Genomic DNA, 20,948 nt, shown 5'->3' with positions numbered 1-20,948 from the left:
CTCCTACTCCTACTCCTTTCAAAGTTTGGGCCAATGATTTTTCAAAGTACCTTCCTCTCAAAGGCATCTAGCATTCCAACATATTTTGATGTTAATTTTCTAATAGGCTTTGTTGCCTGCTATTTATCTGTTTCATTTCATAATTGGTGTCATTTTAGTGGATGAATGTCAATCCCAGATATTGAAACTGCTTTCCTCTCCAAAAGTACATGTTCAGCATGAGGATGACATGCTCTTCCAGCAGCCATATATTTATACTCTTGTTGTTTGATATCCAGTCCCATATACCTATCAGCTGCCAAAGTGTGATGAATGTCTCCTCCATTGTCTTCCTAATTCTTGTGACTACACCTATGTCACGGACATGAGATATTAAACAATGGAAAGTCCAGGATGGAATATAAAAAAATAGTGTGAAAAGGAAAGTTGCTACTCACCATACAGCGGAGATGCTGAATCAGATAGGCACAACAAAAAGATATTACAAATATAGCTTTCTGCCAGTAAGGCCTTCGTCAGAATTAAATGGCGCGCGCGCGCACACACACACACACACACACACACACACACACACACAAAACTGTTGTATGTGAGAGTTTTCTGCGTGAGTGTGTATGCGTGTGTTTGCTGACAAATGTCTTACTGGCTGAAAGCTATATTTGTGCCCATCTGCGACTCAGCATCTTCGCTATATGGTGAGTAACAACTTTCCTTTTAACAATATTGTGACGTGAACTATTATAAGTTCTGATTTATAAAAGATCATTCCCTAGCTTAACAGGTCTGCATAGCTTCTGACCGTCTCCGAGACAACATTAAAAATGCAGCAAGCCAGTGCATTTCCTTGCCTTGCACCATCTTGTATATCTAGTGGATTAGACACCAGTCCTCCCATTCTTACACTACTCTATATCTGATTCATTGTGATTAATTTTAGGAATTCTCCAGAAGTTCCTACTTCAGTCAAGGTACAATGCAGATTTTCTCTGTCTATGCTATCATATGCTGCTTCGTAGTCAATGGCAAGGCTTTTGTAAAATTTGCCGTAGGGTTAATATCTGATCTACTGTTGATGCTGCTGGGAGTAATCTACATTTGTACGAGCCAATCTCTCTCGGAACAGACTTTCAAACAGTATGCTGGAGAATATACCCCAAGTTTAGTGATAATATTAGAGAAGGAAAGTTCCTACTCATCACATAGCGGAGATGCTGAGTCGCAGATAGTAGTAGTAGTAGTAGTAGTAGTAGTAGTAGGTATTCTGCCTTACAGCAGTTCTTGTCATGGGTTAAGCCTCTTCCACTTTTGTCTGGCCATAGCCAGTTTTTTCATTTCTGAATATTTGTCTCCTTGGATATTGTCCAGCATGTGATATCTTCTTTTTCCTCTTCCCCTTTTTCTCTTCCACCTTTCGTTCCGTTCTTTCCTTTGATAAACAGTCCCCCCTCAAACCATGTTCAATCGAGTTCCGTTTTCTCTTTCTAATGACTTTCAGCAAATACTTCTTCATTTCTATCTCGGTCTTCCCATTTCACTTTTTCCATTCTTCTCCATATCCACATCTCTAGTGCCTCCAATCTTCTTTTATCTTCCTTCCTCAATGTCCAGGTCTCTGCACCATACAGTGCAATGCTCCAGATGTAACACTTGGCAAGTATTTTCCTCAGATCTTCGTTTAGTGGTCCACAAAGTAATTACTGTTTCCTCTTGAATCCTTCTTTTGCCATTGCAATTCTCTTCCAAATTTCTGTTGAGCAATACATATCATCCATTATTACACTTCCGAAGTAACTGTGAAGTTATTCACTTGCTCTATTTCCTCTCCCTCTATTTTCATACAGCATTTTCTCCCCTTTCCTCCAATTACCATGCTTTTCATTTTCTTCTTTTTAATCTTCATTCCATATCCTTCTAATTTTGTGTTTAGATCATCTAACATTTGTTCCACCTCTCTTGCACTATCTGGCATCACAACCCTGTCATCTGCAAATTTATACACTCCACTCCCTGACTTCCTATACAAACTCCTCTCCTTCCATCAAAACTTTCATTAATAATTTCCTCCAGATAGATATTGAACAGTGTTGGTGATAAACAACCACCTTGTCTTACACCTCTTCCCAGTTCAATTTCTTCACTCATCACACCTCCTATTCTTACTTTAGCGCTCTGGTTCAAATATAAATTTCTAATTAGCTGTCTATTCTTCCAGTGAACTCCATGTTTCCTTAGGATCTCCATCAATTTGTCCCAAGATCAATTAACACAATGTACACCTTCCTTTTCTTCTCCATGTACCTCTCCCCCTATCACTCTATGCTGAATGGCATCTCTAGTTCACACTCCTTGCCTCAAACCAACTTGTTCATCTCCTATCACACAATTCAACTTTCCATATAGCCTTCTGTTGAGTGTCCTCAGCAAGACTTTGGCTGCATGCGATATCAGGCTCACTGTTCTATGTTCTTTACACTTTTTGCTGTTCTTTTTCTTTTCTTAAGGTATTATGATACTTTCTGTAAAGTCCTTTGGCCATTTTCCTGTCATGTATATTTGATTACACAATTCAACCAACTTCCTTTTCCCTTCTTTCTCCAATGACTTTAACAGTTCCACAGGAATCTCATCAATTCCCATTGCCTTTCCATTTTTCACCTCCTTCATAGATGCTTCAATCTCACTAGTTATTATTGTATTTCCTTCGTCATCATCTGCAACTTTATCATCATCATCATCTTCTTCTTCTTCTTCTTCTGTCCCAAGCTCTTCTTCACTTGGTCGTCTGTCTGCAGCGTATAGCCATTCTATATATTCTTCCCATCTCATTATTTCTTGGGGTTCACTCACCATTTTACCGTCTGCTGCCTCTACTCCCTTTAGTCCATTGTTGTTTCTCTTTTCCCTGAATGTCAAATCCATTGCTTCTTTGTACATGAAATCATATTTTCTTTCCTTCTCTATCTTGTCACACTTTTCTGTCAGCCATTTCTCCTTTGCTTTTTCTGTTGCCCTTCTTAATTCATTATTTAACCTCCTGTAGTTGTGCTTTCCTTCTTCTGTGTTTATAGTTTTCCATTTCCTGTGGCCATCCATCTTGGTTATCATATCTGGTGTTACCCATTCTTTCTTTACTTTTTTCCTCTCCTTGATTCCAAGTGTTTCCTTAGCTGCCTTTTTGATCCCATTTTTGAAACGACCCCATCTTCCTTCTGTGCGTTCCGTTTTCTGTTGTTGCATCATGATTTCACATTATGCATTCTCTAATTTTTCACAGTTGCCTGTTTCTTTCAGTTTCTCAAAGTTAATGTGCTCTCTCTTCTGTCCTTTCCAAGTTCTTTCCAATTTAAATCTCATTTCTGTCTCACAGTCCAAATTTTCCCAGAGCTTTTCGTTCTGGTCCTTCACCAACTACCAGATTCCAACCACCCATTACAACGATACATGCATTTCTTTTCTCTCTCTCTGTTAAGTTTTCTATCTTCTCATAACATTCTTGTATCTCTTCATCTGAATGATTACTTGTTGGCATATATACCTGGATAATAAGTAAGTCTTTCTTTTTCCCTTTCAGTCTCATCATCATTATTCTTCCACTAACACATTCAACCTTGATAACTTTGTCCTTCAGTCTTTTACCTATCAAAATTCCAACCCCATACATACCATTTTTATCTTCACCTGAATAGTACAATCAGAAGTCGGCACTTTCTAGTTCTCCACAACCACCCCATCTCACCTCACATTCAGAGTACATCCAATTTGTTTCTTGTCATTTTATGTTTGGCGTTTTCTAATTTCCCTTCCTAGAGAATGGTTAAAACATTCCGAGTCCCAATCCTCAATAAGTCTTCCTCCTTCTTCTCTCCCTTCCTTCCTTTCCATTTACCCTAATCTCTGGAGTCCTCGTTGTATTCCCCTTCCAGAGATCCGATTGAGGGGAAGCTTTACCTCTGGAATATTTTACAAAGAGGTCCATCCCATGAACGTCTAGGGAAGTAATTCCAATGGTGGTTCCCCATTGTTTTCCACTGTCCTTCACATCCTGTTGGCTGGCTGACCAAGTTTCCTGCTGTGGTTGGTTACCCAACCTTCCACTGCGTTGCTCAGCTTAACAGGGGCACCATGTGTAGGTAGGATTGTGGAGAATTGAGGTGAGAGAGTTGAAGAGAACTCTCTTGTTGAGTTCTTATGTTCACATCTCCCCCCACCCCCCCACCCACCCATTTTCTAGCCAGAGTCACAAGTTTGAAGCATCGACTCCCCCAGGTCATCTCCTGGGCGCAAGTCGCAGATAGGCACAACAAAAAGATTCTCTATCTGCGACTCAGCATATCCACTATATGGTGAGTAGTAACTTTCCTTCTCTAATATTTTTACATCTCATCTTGAATTTTCCAAGTTTAGTGATGTAATTCCTTAATAGTTGTCACCCTCCAACATATCTCCTTTCTTTTATACAGGGCATACAATTTCTTCTCTCCACTGTTGGGGCATTTTGGATGAGACTTAATTATCTCTCAGTCTTATTTATTATTGTTGTAACATAGAATGAATGTATTTATTACAATGAGCAAAGTGGCATCTGGAGAGTAAGAAGTTAGTACTCATTGCTTTGGGCATGATATAAGGAAAGGGGACTGGCTATACACAAAAAGGGGAATGAACTTTGACAGAAAGACCTTATTGACTGGCCCTCTTTCGTTTTCTTCATACTAGGTTATAGGATTTGAAGTTTATGGCCTTGATATTAGTTTCCTTAAGCTGTGTGCTGCAATTAAAAGAAAGAGAGAGAGAGATTTCCAATAACTGGTAAGTACAAAACATTAAATGTATTTCAAAAAAGTGACAAGATACCTAAATGGGTATTGTGAAAGCCTAGTAATCATTAAGTCACTAATGGCAACCCTTTTTTTATATTCAAAGGCATTGTTAACTAACAAACCTGGATCATAATTTTTAACAAAAATGATTCCTTTCTGTAATTGCTAATTGCATGAAAATGTGTCAACAATAAACTGAAATTTGATACTAAAATTCCAAAACAGCAAATGGAAAATAAAATACTTTATCTGTAGATACTGAACAGTATTACTGGTGTATACAATTTTTTCATCCAACAATAGGGTATTTCATATGCCTGTAGCAAATTATTTATTTTCATGTAATTGGCAAGTCTCAATTAAAACACAGAATATTATTTTTATTAAAGATTATGAATCAGAATTTATTGATTAACATTTACATTTGGAAATAAACAAAGAATTTAAATAAAAAGGTGCTATTAGTGTGAACTGAACCAGTTCTAGAATTTTGCACTACCCACTCAGCTATCAGCCATTTAGTTGCAATGCCTGTAATGTTTTGTACTTCAGTATCAGAAATCTCCAAAGGTGATTTTTTTTCAAGTAGCTTCGAGAATTGCATCTTACTACTTCAAGAAATTGACATCCAGCCACTGATCTCCAAATCATACGAGTATGAACAAAATCAAAGAGGGCCAGCCAGAAAGGTTGCCTTGTGAGACCTGAACAAGTACTTATTACAGTAAACATCATTTTGAGTGCTCCATTTCAGTAATAGACTTGTGAACGCACAAGCTACTGGCTTTGGCAGTGTCCAGGCTACCTGTATGAAATATTTAAAACTTTGTCTATCAGAGAGGAAGTACAAGAATGAATTACTAAGAATAACTGGAGAGTCACTGCATGTGGAGATTTCAGTACTGATTTTTATCTCAGATGATACTGATCTTTGTTCCCTACAAGAGTAAATAAATGTACAAGGGTATGCTGAAAAGTAATGCCTCAGAATTTTTTATGTGAAAAGTCTTAAGCTTTCCAAATAAAACAGATTTTATTAATATTCTACATCTTTACTCCTCATGTATACATATTTGCAGCCATTGGTTGCTAGAGGGCTCTGAGTTGTAGAGTGTAACATGGTGATGCATAATGTAACTATGTTGTCATGTCAGAAACAGTAACTGTAACCAAGTTTGGAATACGAAGAGTTCATCCACACATGGAGCACACTCTCCTTCAGCATGACAGTACCACCCATACACGAGTGCTGCGACATATGCAACAATCCAATGCCTTAGGTCACTGACATCGATCATCCTGCGTACAATACTGACTTGGCCCCCATCCAATTTTCATCTGTTTCCAAAAAATGATCATGTTCATATAGACATCACTCACAGAGGCTTGTTACATCACAAACAAGCCTCTGTGGGTGATGTATACAGGGACACGGCCATTTGCACAAGGCACTTCATGTTTTTAAATATTTTAGTTATGATGAACCTTTTGTAATGTGCTGATTTTTATCCACATGACAACTTGGTGTGAGGTGCAATGTAAAATGAACACGTTTCATAACAAAAAGATTTTTTAAGAACTGAAGATGATGGCAAAATCTGTCAAAACTGTCTGTTTTAAATTAAAAACAATATTTATGCAATCTTGGCTGTTGATGTTCTTACAACTGTTTGCTAAGAACTAGTTGTAGACCTCTTCAGCTTTGACCTGAGCAGCATGGGAAGCTTGAATTTATTTGAACCCTTGATTAGAACACTCATTTTATTAGTAAACATTATAGTTTTTTTTAACCACACTTTTAAATCACTAGATCATTTATGTAGGTTAAGAACAAGAGGGGGCCCAGTATTGGTTCTTGTGGATTGGCATGTTACATTCCCCCATTCTGAGGTTAGTTTCATGCCTGTGGCTCAGTCTGTGAATTGTACTGTCTGCTTTTTGTTGTGAAGGTAAGACTCCACCCATGGAATCTTGAAACGATTGGAAGGAGTGAAAAGAATCTGTAATTAGAAGTGGTTTGATTATTTCCAGTTTCACACATGGGTGACATTACAGCATATTTAAGTGCGTCAGAAAATATACCCCAGATCACTGACTGACTACAGAGACAGTATTCTGCTGAAAACACTATAGGGGTCCAGTTCCAGACACCTACAGTCACCAGGAGAGGGTGGTGGTGAGGTCCTTGTTACACCCAAGAGTGTCAAGAAAATATCATTGTCAATAACACATTTATTAGGCAGAAATACCAGATTGTTTTTCAAAGCACCACATCATGGCTGGGCCAGCAGAGTAGTGCCCTGTCAGTGATGGAAAGCCGGCTTGCACTCGTCTTTCAATTTGCCAGTACAGCAAAGCTACAGGTGGTAGCTGTTTCATTACAGATGGCCGTTGATCACAGAATCCAATGGCCTCCAGCTCTATGCAGCAATCTCCAAAGTGCTCTCACAAACGTCAAAAATTTGTACTCAGGAGTCTTGCCTCAGGTCCACCCGAAGTACTCATGGTCACACAGGGGGTCAACTCTCACCCCCCTGTTCTAGACACAGAAGCCAGCAGCATCAATGTCTGCCCAGGAATGGGATGAGCAGCAATGGTGCTCCCCTCTTGAAGGCGGATGATTGAGAGCATTCATGTCATGTAGGTCAAGCCTCCAGCAGGCCTGCAGGGTGATGACATCCTCTGTGCCCTACCAGTGTTGCTTTTGAAGTTGGCAGTGCAGCTGGCACCAACAGCAATGTCCTTCCAGCCAGACATGGTTCCATAGACGACTGCAGACAGCTAGTCATGCCAAGGGTCAACCTCCATAGCCTCCCCTCTCACTGGATAGCTGCAATGGACACAAGGGTTGAGACTGCACAATGGGCAGTCAGCAATCAGCACTCATCAGTCAGGAATGAGACATTTGTTAAGAAGGGGAGGGTGCTTATGTTGGTACTTCTGGAGCGTTCAGCAGCAGTGGGGGTGGCTATGGCATCATGTGTCTTGATCTTTCCTTGCTCTCAGCTCTCCTAGTGACTTCAGATATTCACAATTTCACCTTTCCGGGGCTCTTTTCTCATACCTTGACACCTGAGTACTTAAAGTTTTGTTGTACTTAGCCTTTCTTACCAAACTCTGCTTTGTCAATAGTATGACAGTATCTCTCAGCTTTCGTGATGTCTTTATGCTTCGCTTGCAGACTCAGGTGCTCAGTAATTCCTCCATGGTGTGACAGATTCCATGTTTTCTGCAACTCACTCAGCATTTCCCCCTAGTTGGCAGTATGCTAGTTTTTGACACAGGTGATTCACCTTCCAGGAGCTGTCAAGATAGAACTTGGACAAGATTTTTAGTGTCTGCCATGGATACTACCCTGGGGGCACAACACCGTCATAGTGAGAGAATTACTTCTTTTAGTGGCTGATGAGTTGCATATCTCCTTAAGCATTGTATTTTTATAACTAATGTATTTTTGTTATGTCTGCAGTGCCAACTCAAATAAATCTAATGAACTGCATTTGGTTGTTTATTATTGAGTGCAGTGTTTACTTCACTGTAATGAAGTAATCATTGAGTTTGGTGGCTAATGATATGAAAGTGCCACCATTTTTGCCATAGCTATTTTCAGGTGGCTCAATTTCATTCGGGTCACTATGTTTGTTTGTCTCATTTTTAATAATGTTCTGAATAGTTTTTGCTTATTCTTTGGGGGTTTTAGTTATTGAACATAATATGTTGCTTTTTTAAAATAAGAGACTGGAGTATTTTACACACTGGTGGTGATGGAGTTCCAAATGTTGAGTACTACTTGTTCTGTGAATTATGTAGAGCTCTCTGTTCCCAGCACAAGATACTTTAATCCCAGTTGTCCAGTCCTTATCTTTGCTTCTGTTTAATTTTACCCATGCTGATTTGAGGGGTAAACAAGACTCAAATTTGTGTAGGTCTATCTTTCAGAAAGAGTGAAATTTTCCATCTACACTGCCTGTTTGCAAGAGTCCTATCCATCCGCCTTACGACAGGCAACTGCAGTGATACACTTAGCATGTAACTATGATGTGACCTGCAATGGGTTTCACTTGGTGCTATATACAGGGTGTTTCAAAAATGACCGGTATATTTGAAACGGCAATAAAAACTAAACGAGCAGCGATAGAAATACACCGTTTGTTGCAATATGCTTGGTACAACAGTACATTTTCAGGCAGACAAACTTTCGAAATTACAGTAGTTACAATTTTCAACAACAGATGGCGCTGCGGTCTGGGAAACTCTATAGTACGATATTTTCCACATATCCACCATGCGTAGCAATAATATGGCGTAGTCTCTGAATGAAATTACCCAAAACCTTTGACAACGTGTCTGGCGGAATGGCTTCACATGCAGATGAGATGTACTGCTTCAGCTGTTCAATTGTTTCTGGATTCTGGCGGTACACCTGGTCTTTCAAGTGTCCTCACAGAAAGAAGTCACAGGGGTTCATGTCTGGCAAATAGGGAGGCCAATCCACGCTGCCTCCTGTATGTTTCGGATAGCCCAAAGCAATCACACGATCATCGAAATATTCATTCAGGAAATTAAAGACGTCGGCCGTGCGATGTGGCCGGGCACCATCTTGCATAAACCACGAGGTGTTCGCAGTGTCGTCTAAGGCAGTTTGTACCGCCACAAATTCACGAAGAATGTCCAGATAGCGTGATGCAGTAATCGTTTCGGATCTGAAAAATGGGCCAATGATTCCTTTGGAAGAAATGGCGGCCCAGACCAGTACTTTTTGAGGATGCAGGGACGATGGGACTGCAACATGGGGCTTTTCGGTTCCCCATATGCGCCAGTTCTGTTTATTGACAAAGCCGTCCAGGTAAAAATAAGCTTCGTCAGTAAACCGAATGCTGCCCACATGCATATCGGCGTCATCAATCCTGTGCACTATATCGTTAGCGAATGTCTCTCGTGCAGCAATGGTAGCGGCGCTGAGGGGTTGCCGCGTTTGAATTTTGTACGGATAGAGGTGTAAACTCTGGCGCACGAGACGATACGTGGACGTTGGCGTCATTTGGACCGCAGCTGCAACACGGCGAACGGAAACCCGAGGCCGCTGTCGGATCACCTGCTGCACTAGCTGCGCGTTGCCCTCTGTGGTTGCCGTACGCGGTCGCCCTACCTTTCCAGCACGTTCATCTGTCACGTTCCCAGTCCGTTGAAATTTGTCAAACAGATCCTTTATTGTATCGCTTTTCGGTCCTTTGGTTACATTAAACCTCCGTTGAAAACTTCATCTTGTTGCAACAACACTGTGTTCTAGGCGGTGGAATTCCAACACCAGAAAAATCCTCTGTTCTAAGGAATAAACCATGTTGTCCACAGCACACTTGCATGTTGTGAACAGCACACGCTTACAGCAGAAAGACGACGTACAGAATGGCGCACCCACAGACTGCGTTGTCTTCTATATCTTTCACATCACATGCAGCGCCATCTGTTGTTGAAAATTGTAACTACTGTAATTTCGAAAGTTTGTCCGCCTGAAAATGTACTGTTATCCCAAGCATATTGCAACAAACGGTGTATTTCTATCGCTGCTCGTTTAGTTTTTATTGCCGTTTCAAATATACCGGTCATTTTTGAAACACCCTGTATCAACCACACATATGGCCGTAGTAACAGCTCACAACAGGTGCTGGAGGGTCAGCACTAATGTGGTATTGTCTACAGGCAACCACATAGCTCATTAGAGACAGAGAGTGCAGGCCACTGAGTCTTGGAGTGCTGCATGAACTGAAGTGCTGCTACAAAGAAAATTCAGTGCTTTGGTATGCTATGTGTTCGTGTTAGCTAAAAAGTACAAAAAACTGAAAATGTTCATAACATGATACAACAATGTGAACTAGTTGCATTCTGTAAAGTTCTAATACAGGTGGAGCATTCTATCACAATAATCAACCAGTTACACATACATATGTGTCCAAATCCTCCAACAGCCCATCTTGAAGTGCCTTCTACCAAAGTTACTAACATGCAATATTCTCAAAGATTGCGTTGCCTTGTCTTTGCTCATTGCTGGTCATAATTCTTGTGATACTCACTTTTGGGCCAACAAACATTTATTAAAGACAAAACTAACACATTAAATTGTCCATTAGTCACAAAACCAAACAACTATAGTTCCTGAGTATTTTAATTTTTCCCATAGGTAGAGGTTCAGAAGTGTTAATTCTGGTGAGCTTACAGGCCAGTTGGCATTTATCAAATGACCAAATAAATGATTTCCAAAGGATGTCTGTAATTACCTGCACGTAATGGGTGGGGGTATCCATCATGTTAGTACCATGTGGATTGTCTTATGTGCACTGGAATATCTTAAAATAACTGCAGCAGCTTGTGTGTTAGAAACTGTAGGTGACTATTTAAGTCCTATCAATAAATCTGGGATCAATAATGTGATTCTTGACAAGCCCACACTACACACAGACAGTCAAATTCATTATTTACCCAGTTCTGTCAGCCAGTGTGGATTTTAAACTGACAAGTAGATTTATTTACCAACGGTTTGTAAACAATGCTTTACCCCTAAACAAAATCTTGCATAGAAATGCCGCACCCCTTTGCATTTTTGTAGACACCATTCAGAGATCTGTTTCTGAGTTTGAAAGTCATTGCCATGAAGCTGCTCATGAAGCAAAACATGAAACAGATGAAATGTGTTGTAGTTTCTGCAGAACACTCATTTCACTGATCCCATTGAGACATGCAGCCTCACAGTGACATTTGGATTATATGTTACCACTGCTGTAATGTTGACTGAATTTCTCTTGTGAGTTGCTGTTCTTTTCTCAAGGTATATTTTATTCTTGACCATTCCAGTTTCTTGCTTTTTTTTTAATAATGTTTGCAAAGACAGAGCTTGATGACCTGGCAAGATCAGGATATCAGTGAGCATACAACTGTACTGATGTCCTAATGATTTACTGATTTTTGCCATAAATTAAAACCATACTCACATTTTTTACTACCACACACATTGTAAAAGTCTGTATAGCATTACAATCAAGTTTTCTAATCAATGCAATAGCAGGGCACAGGCTCACATGTAAATTGCTTGAACCATACCTGGGCCCCATGCTTGCTTACAATGGATATATCTGAGCAAATGTTTGTAGGACCTCTTCTCCTCACAGAGGGGCAGTGGTTTTCAGGTTACCTTTTTACTATTTGCTCATATTCCACACATGTTACATCACTAAAGTCTTCCTCAAAGCCTGCTTGCAATGCCACAGAAAAATAGACAGTTCCATAAAATAAAAATATTGGCAGCTATAGTCATTAAAAATTGCATGCATAAATCAAGAAGTTCACACATAGTCTGCTATAACTTAGCAAAAATCACACCTCGATGTATTTACTCAGGCTGGATATATTTTTGGCTACCTATCCTGACAGTCTCATCCTGTATATTAAAGGTATTGAAGTAGTTGTGATAAGAGGCTGTAATTTCTCCAAGGGCAACGGGAGTGTCATCATAAAATATTTGTTTATCAACAAGACATACCACTCTTGTTGTACGTCCATTTGACTCAGAGTTATTGTAGACAACAGTGTACTTTTTATACCAGGCATCACAGTACTTATATACACAACGAACCCTTATTAGTCAATTTCCACAAATATTCCTAACACTTTGTGACGTTAATATACATACATGCTAGAGATAAAGTGAACAGCTTCCCAAACACTTTAACAAAGACTTGTATTATGCAGTTTCAAATAAGCAAAAATGACCTATTAATAATAGAAATTAATTGTCATAGAGACAATGAAACACTGTGTGTAAAAATCCATGTGGGATGTCATCTACTAGCAGGTGCAGCCGCCCCCTTCCCCCACTCACACACATTACTTATAACATCCAAAATATAAGTGCAATGAATTAATTTTATTACATCTTGCTTTAGTTGCAGTAGCACTTTTTGGATATTCTTGCTTCAAATTTGTTGAATTTCATGTGCTCTAAAAATCCTGCTACTGTATAGAGGCAGTTATCTAGTAGGAATCCACATAAGGAGACATTAAGAGAGTAAAAAATGAGGAAATAACTTTTATTTTATGTGGCACCTATTATACACTGTATAGCGCTATTTTTAGCCAGGTTTAAAGGCTGATGTTCTCGCTGACTGGACATGGAGGTCATCTTTTTGCTGCTGCCATGTTCATGTACATTAAAGTGTTTCTTTATGTCTTTTAATTCTTTCTCACATATTTACATGTTCCTAGAATAAAAATGCAGTGGAGTAGGAGGATTAAAGACTTTTGAAAGAGGGGCTTGCACAAATCTATTTGCCATGCATGGTGCATTATTCCTATAGCTCTCTTTTGTGTAAAGAAGATGACTGAGCTGGCAGATGTGTACCACAGAATATAATCCTATACTGTAGAATGCTGTGGAAATAGAAAAAGTATGCAACTGAAACAGAATGGAAGCTTCCTTTGTGTGCAAATAAATGTGAGCTGTAGCATACTTCCTTCAATGAAGCTAGACTGCAAGCAACAGTGCATGATGGAAGAGGCAACCAGGTGGTATGGATAAGTAGGAGGCTTAGGTGGGGAGAGGGAGGGATAGCAGGATAGGGGTTGGGGTGGTAAAGTGCTGCTAGTGGGAGCGAACAGAGATGAGGTGGAAAGAGGGTAGGGCAGCTAGGTGCAGCTGAGACGTAAGATGGACAGTGGGGGAGAGGGTGGGGGTTAGTGGAAAAGGAGAGAAGTAGAAAGACTGGGTACTCTGGTGGAATAGATGGGACTTTTGGCAGTACTTGGAATTCTCCCACCTGAAAAAAGTACTGTCAAGTCAGTCTGTCTCTTGGAAAATCCAGGATGGAATGTAACAGTATTATGAGAAGGAAAGTTGCTACTCACCATATAGCAGAGATGCTGAGTCGCAGATAGGCATAACAAAAAGACTCTCACAATTGTAACTATTGGTCTTTAAGGCCTTCGTCAGCAAAAAAAAAGAAAAAAAAAAAGGACACACACACACAAATGCAGCTTCCACACATGACTGCAATCTTAGACAACTGAAACCACACTGCGAGCAGCAGCACCAGTGCATGATGAGAGTGGTGACTGGGTAAGAGTTAGGATGATGATGATGATTGGTTTGTGGGGCACTCAACTGCGCACTCATCAGTGCCCGGGCGGGGGGGCTAAGGAGGAGGCTGGAGCAGGGAGGTGGAGGGATAGTATGGTGGGGCTGGTGGACAGTGAAGTGCTGCTGGGCAGAGGTGGGGGGGGGGGGGGGGGTGAAGTAGCAGAAAAGGAGAGAAATAAAAAAAAAAAAAACTAGGTGTGGTGGTGGAATGATGGCTGTGTAGTGCTGGAATGGGACCAGAGAAGGGGCTGGATGGGTGACGGCAGTGACTAACGAAGGTTGAGGCCAGGAGGGTTATGGGAACGTAGGATGTATTGCAGGGAAAGGTCCCACTTGTGCAATTCAGAAAAGCTGGTGTTATTGGGAAGGATCCATATGGCACAGGCTGTGAAGCAGTCATTGAAATGAAGGATATCGTGTTTGGCAGTGTGTTAAGCAACAGGGTGGTCCACTTGTTTCTTGGCCACAGTTTGTCAGTGGCCATTCATGCGGACACGCCTACAAAGGCAGCACATTGGTTGCAGCTTAGCTTGTAGACCACATGACTGGTTTCATACGTAGCACTGCCTTTGATGGGATAGGTGATGTTAGTGACTGGACTGGGGTAGGTGGTGGTGGGAGGAGGTATGGGACAGGTCTTGTATCTAGGTCTATTACAAGGGTATGAGCCATGAGGTAAGAGATTGGGAGCAGGGGTTGTGTAAGGATGGGCGAGTATATTGTGTAGGTTTGGTGGACGGCAGAATACCACTGTGGCAGGGTGGGGAGGATAGTGGGTAGGACATTTCTAGATTAGAATAGAATAGAATATTTTTATTAGCCTTTCAGTATTTTTCATACAGTTGGCTTCGTCAAAGTTTACAGAGGGTTTTAGTTTCAGTACAATATTCTAATAGTTACAGAAAGGGGAGAAAAGGAACCAAAGACCTTTTCTTCAGCATTACGTAAAACAATGTTTTATACAATAATCAAATACACACATAAGAAAAGAATCACAGTAAATAACTAGCTTATATAATATCAAAACATTTTCTTCATAACTTAGGTAAAACATATATTTTGATGATTATTTTCTAAGAATTCTTCAGTTGTATAGAATTCGTTGTTTTTTAGCCAGGTTTGCAATGTATTCTTATATTCATTTAGAGGTACTGTATGAGCTGAGCATGGTAACTTATTGAAAAATTTTATGCTTAAGTACTTATAGTTATTATGGACTACAGCAAGTCTTGTGGAAGGCAAGTCCAGCAGGTGACTGTTTCTTGTACTGTTTGCATGCACATCACATCTCATGTTCAATTTTTTTCAGATTTTCTCTGTCATATGTTAAACAGTTATATATGTAGATGCTTGGCACTGTCATTATGCCAAGAGATTTAAAATAATTTCTGCAGGACTCTCTGGGTGCTAACCCTTTGATGCACCTGATTGCTTTCTTCTGCCATCTGAAAATACATTCAGCCCCTGGGGAGTTACCCCAAAGCAATATTCCATATTGCAGTTGGGAATGAAAAAAAAGCATGGTATGAGTGGAGTAGCAATTGCTTGCTCACAATGTTTCTTAATTTATACAATAAGAAAAGTACTCGTGCTAGTTTACCACATAGATAATTGGTGTGTCCTTCCCATGAGAGCTTTTGGTCTATGATTAGTCCAAGTAATTTCACTGTTTTGTTTTCATTTTTAGTTACTTTAAGATTAAATATTATTGCTTCTGTTTTTGTTTGATTTATGCACAGCTGGTTAGCCTGACACCAGTATTTAGCCATTTGCATCATTTCTCTATTTTTGTCCAGTACACTCTGTAAGTTCTCCCCTGTACTTATTAATGTTATATCATCAGCATGTAGTATGTTCTTACACGGTATGTGATTTGAGAAGTCATTAACATAGACAATGAACAGAAAAGGTCCAAGAACAGAGCCTTGGGGTATTCCTCTTTCTATAGGGAGTATTTCTGACCTCTGCTTATTTGCATACACAAGTTGTAACCTATTGCTTGGATAAGATTTGAATAGATGGAGTGTATCATCTTCAATGCCATAGTATTTTAATTTTTTGATGAGTATATCATGTGACACCGAGTCAAATGCTTTACTTAGGTCAATAAGTGTTCCAGACATTGATACCCTTTTTTCATACCCTTCATAAACATTGCTCACCAAAGCTTCTACTGCTTTTACAGTTGATAGGTGTGACCTGAAGCCAAACTGTTGTTCATTTAAAATTTTGTTGGTTTCAAAATACATGTATATCTGCTTATGCACACAATTTTCTACTAACTTGGATATGATTGGTACTATTGAAATGGGTCTGTAGTTATTTTGGAGGTTTCTTTCACCTTTTTTATACACAGGCAATGTAACTGTGAGCTTAAGACAGTTGGGGAATATTCCTTCATCAATTACTCTGTTTGATAGTGAGAGAAGTGGCATTTTAATTTCTTTTGCTATACATTTTAAGATGAGATTACTGAGTCCATAATAGTCTTCTGTTTTTGAATTACTTAATTTGTTTATTGACTTATGAATATCATTTAATGTGATTCGGGTCCAAGTGAACTTCTCACTTCTTGTCTGTTTTGCACAAATGAGCAATGCTTCTGCATCAGAGGCAGAATTGACGGGTGGGGTGGTGACGCTATTTACAAAATATTCATTGAGAATATTGCAGTCAATAGGGATACTCCTTTCTTTATTGGTATTATTAATTTCCCTTTTAATGACAGTCCAGGCAGCTTTACATTTATTTTTAGAATTTAAAATATATTCATCATTTGCACAGCACTTAACATTTTTTATTTCTAATCTGTGAAGGTTTCTCATTTTAGTGTAATTTTCCTTGTCCCTATCACTGTTATGAGATTTGTCTTTCATAATCATCAGTAGTATTCTGAGTTTGTTAAGTTGTGGAGTGTACCACTTGTTAGTATTTTGTTGCTTATGAGTAATATTACTCTGGTACCTATTGGTTACCAAGGGGCATGTCATTTCTACTATATGCTTGATCTCTGTCAGGAAAATGGAAAATCATTTTCTTGTTATCCATTACATGAGTCCAATCCATTTCTTTTAACTGGTTTATCATTTTGTTTACATTGGATTCACCTAGAATTCTATATGTCACTTCTCTCTCTGTAGAACTGAAGGCTGACTTTTCTATTTGAAGCCATAGCGCTGTGTGATCTGATATTCCTAATTCTATTACATCATATTGTATGGAGTCTCTTTGTACATTGCTAATTATGTTATCACGGCATGCATTCAGTCTAGGGGGTTTTTCATTGACACAGTAATAGTTTAATGACTTCAGAGTGTTAATCATATGAATTACATTTTTTCTCTTTGCCCTTATATCCATGTTAATATCACCTACAATTACAATTCTATGCTATTTATATTTTGACAACAGCAAATTAAAGTATTAATTTTTTCTATAAATACTATCTCATCAGAGCCTGGGATTCAATAGATTGAGACAATTACAGTTTTCTGTTCGTGCATTACCACACCAGCTACTTCTATTGTAGCTTCAAGGCATATTCTACTAACGTCTACAACTGAGTAAAGCAATTCAAGGTTACTTTTGACATATATTGAGATCCCACCATGTGTAATACTTTTTCTGCAGTAGCTTGTAACTAACAAATATCCAAGCAGAACACACAAGTCTATTTCAGTGTCATTCATCCAGTGTTCATTGATGCATAGAACACTGCAGTTCATTTTATCGAGCCAGTATTGTAATTCATTGATTTTAAACCTAAGAGATTGTACATTTATATGGAGGAGGAGGAAACTGTCACTGCTACATAATGGTATTCTACTTTCACAGAACCTTCTGTATTCATTTATTTTTGCTACACGATCTAGGGTTGCACAATTATCTGAATGAATTAGACTGCTGCAGTTTCCACTTAATGCGGTTTCTAACTTTCCTTCATCTGTAATGTCATTTTCTCTAAAAAAGGAGGTGTACAGTCATGCTCTGTGGGACTGTCTTTTAAGACAAGGCTGCTGCGTGCTCCTATTTCATTTACAACTTTGTTTATCTCCTGACACAAAAATGTTTTCCCATGGTAATTTAGATGCTCACCATGTTCAGTGTGCAAATTTCTTTCAAGTCTGCTAATATCCACTACACTGCATTTAGCATAAATGGAACATAGTTGTTTGATTTTAATATTTGTTTTACGAATCTCTTTGTTAGCACATGAATTATTGACCAAGTCATGTTTATGAGGTATCGTCACAACAATAGTGTTTTCCGTCTTTCTTACATCGAAAAATTTTTCAAACCTGTTATACACTTTTTGGCTTCATTATGTGCTACATCATTTGCACCAGTCACACAAACAACAAAGTCACTGTCCCTTGTTGTATTCTTGTGTTCTGAGATACCTTCAACAATATTTTCTGTCCTCGCACCAGGTTTTACGATGCCAGTTTCTCATTTCATGGCATGACGAGAGGTAATCAAAGCCCTGGTAGAGAATGTAATTCAGTTGCTCCAGTCCTGGCCAGATAGTGGGACTTTGGGAGGTGGTGGGAGACTGGAAAGATAAGACATGGGAGGTTTGTTTTTGTACAAGGTTGGGAGGATAATTACGGTCAGTGAAGGCTTCAGTGAGACCCTTGGTATATTTCAAGAGGGACTGCTCGTCACTGCAGATCCAACAACCCCAGATGGCTAGGCTGTATAGAAGGGACTTCTTGGTATGGAATGGGTGGCAGCTGTCGAAATGCACGCACGTGCCTTTTGTTGACGAAGGCCTTAACAGCCGTAAGCTATAATTGTGAGAGTCTTTTTGTTGTGCGTATCTGCGACTCAGTATCTCTGCTATTTGGTGAGTAGCAAATTTCCTTCTCATAATACTGTTGCGTACTGTCTCCTTATAATTTTACAATGGTAGTACTATGATGTAGGAAACAGCACCATTTCATTAATCTATCTATCTTCTATACATGTATAAAATGAAGACCCCTTCTTGCTTCTGAATGTGTATTTAGGAACTAGTGTAGGGATTTTGATACAGTTTTTACTAACAGTGAAAATGATGCCATTGCCATCTAGCTGTGAACAGCAGATCTTGCAGTCCTCCAGTGACAATGGTTACCTGCTTGCTCTGAGACACTATTGTCACAGTTGTGTGATTGATTGCTGTTTCCCATTCTGAAGTTTGTACATTTTCTGCTGCCTGCAACATTTAATAAACAGTTCTTTCAGACAGGGGTCATTTCCTGACTTGTTAAAAGTCACTGAAATAAGACCAGTGCATAAAAATGGAAAAACTACTGATGTACAAAATTATAGGCCTATTTCATTGACATCAGAACTTAGTAAGTTGTTGGAAAGGCTATTTCTTGATCAAATGGAATCATTTTTCTCTAAGTACAATATATTAAAAAGCTCTCAATATGGTTTCAGGAAGGGTAAGTCTACAATAACAGCCATAGCCATATTTATTCAAGCAGTATTGAATAAACTTGATGACGGAAACAAAGTTATTGGCACCTTCCTAGACCTATAGAAGGCTTTTGATACTGTAAATCACTCCATTCTTCTACATAAGTTACAAACTTATGGGGTCAGAGGAGTGGCATTAGATTTGTTAAGATCATACCTTGCTGACAGGAGACAATGTGTTAAGTTGTATCATACAACTGGGGGACTTGTATAAACAGTAAAATCATCTTATAAAATTCTTAACTGTGGAGTCCCTCAGGGAAGTATTACTGGGTCTTTTCTGTTCATTGTGTAGATCAATGATATAATAATTCCAAAAAATGCAGACCTTGTGAATTATGCTGACGACACCTACTTCATAAGCTGGGGCCCTACAAAACAGCTATCAGTGCAAAATAATAAGAAGAACACTAGCCTCATCACAGAATATATGACTAAAAATAAATTGGCATTAAATAAGGAAAAGACAATTCTAATAGAATTTATGCTAAATTATAAATCAAGACAAGTGGATACTGAGCCAGAGTTATCAATCGAAACAATTGATAAACATAAATTCCTGGGTATTACAGTTGATGAACATCTTACATGGAAGGAGCACATCAGCTACATGTGTAAAAAAATCTCGTGTAATACCTACCTGCTAAAACGCCTTTCTAGCATAATAGCATCACCAGTCTTAAGACAAATCTATTTTGGTATTATACACTCCCACCTACAATACGGTATTGAGATATGGGGCGGGGCACCAACGGTATACATGGATAGGGCTTTTAGAGCCCAGAAGAGAGCAATTAGGATAATAGCGAATATTAGTAAACGTCAGTCCTGTAGAGAATACTTCATTAAGTATAATATACTAACAGTGTATTCATTATATGTTCTAAGGACTATACTGTTTGTAAAAGAAAATATGGAGCACAGTATAATAAATAGTGATATCCATAGTTATAATACAAGGAAGAAAGAGGATTACCACATAAAATTCAGAAATAAAAAAGCAACCGATCATAATCCATTTTCTGCTGGAAGATTTTTTTACAACAGACTGCCATAAAAATGTTAAAAGGAAACATATTTAAAATAAAATTAAAGCAACTGTTAATTGCTAAATGTTTGTACTCCATCAAGGATTTTTAATGTTGTATGTACTTTATTTCTACTACTAAACTATTATTATTGTTCATGTATGTACTGACTGACTATGTCAATGACTGTAAAAGTTATTATAGACAAATAAACCATTATTATTATTATTATTATTATTATTATTATTATTATTATTATTCATGGATCAAGTCAATACTGTTCAGTCTGCACATGAAGTGGTGCCTAATTGAAAAACTTGCACTAGGCCACAGAGAAACGTGATTATTAATACCTAATCTATAAATCTATACATATCTTCTTCTTCTTTTTCTTCTTCACACATTAATTCCACTGCCGTGGTTTTCTGTCTGCATGTGGAAGCTAATCTCATGGACCACTGTAGGGATTTTGGTATGGTTTTCACCAAGACATGCACTGATTCAGGG

This window comes from Schistocerca nitens, chromosome 6 (genome assembly GCF_023898315.1).
Source record: "Schistocerca nitens isolate TAMUIC-IGC-003100 chromosome 6, iqSchNite1.1, whole genome shotgun sequence".
In the NCBI taxonomy this organism is placed as follows: domain Eukaryota; kingdom Metazoa; phylum Arthropoda; class Insecta; order Orthoptera; family Acrididae; genus Schistocerca; species Schistocerca nitens.
This window is presented reverse-complemented; position numbering follows the sequence as displayed.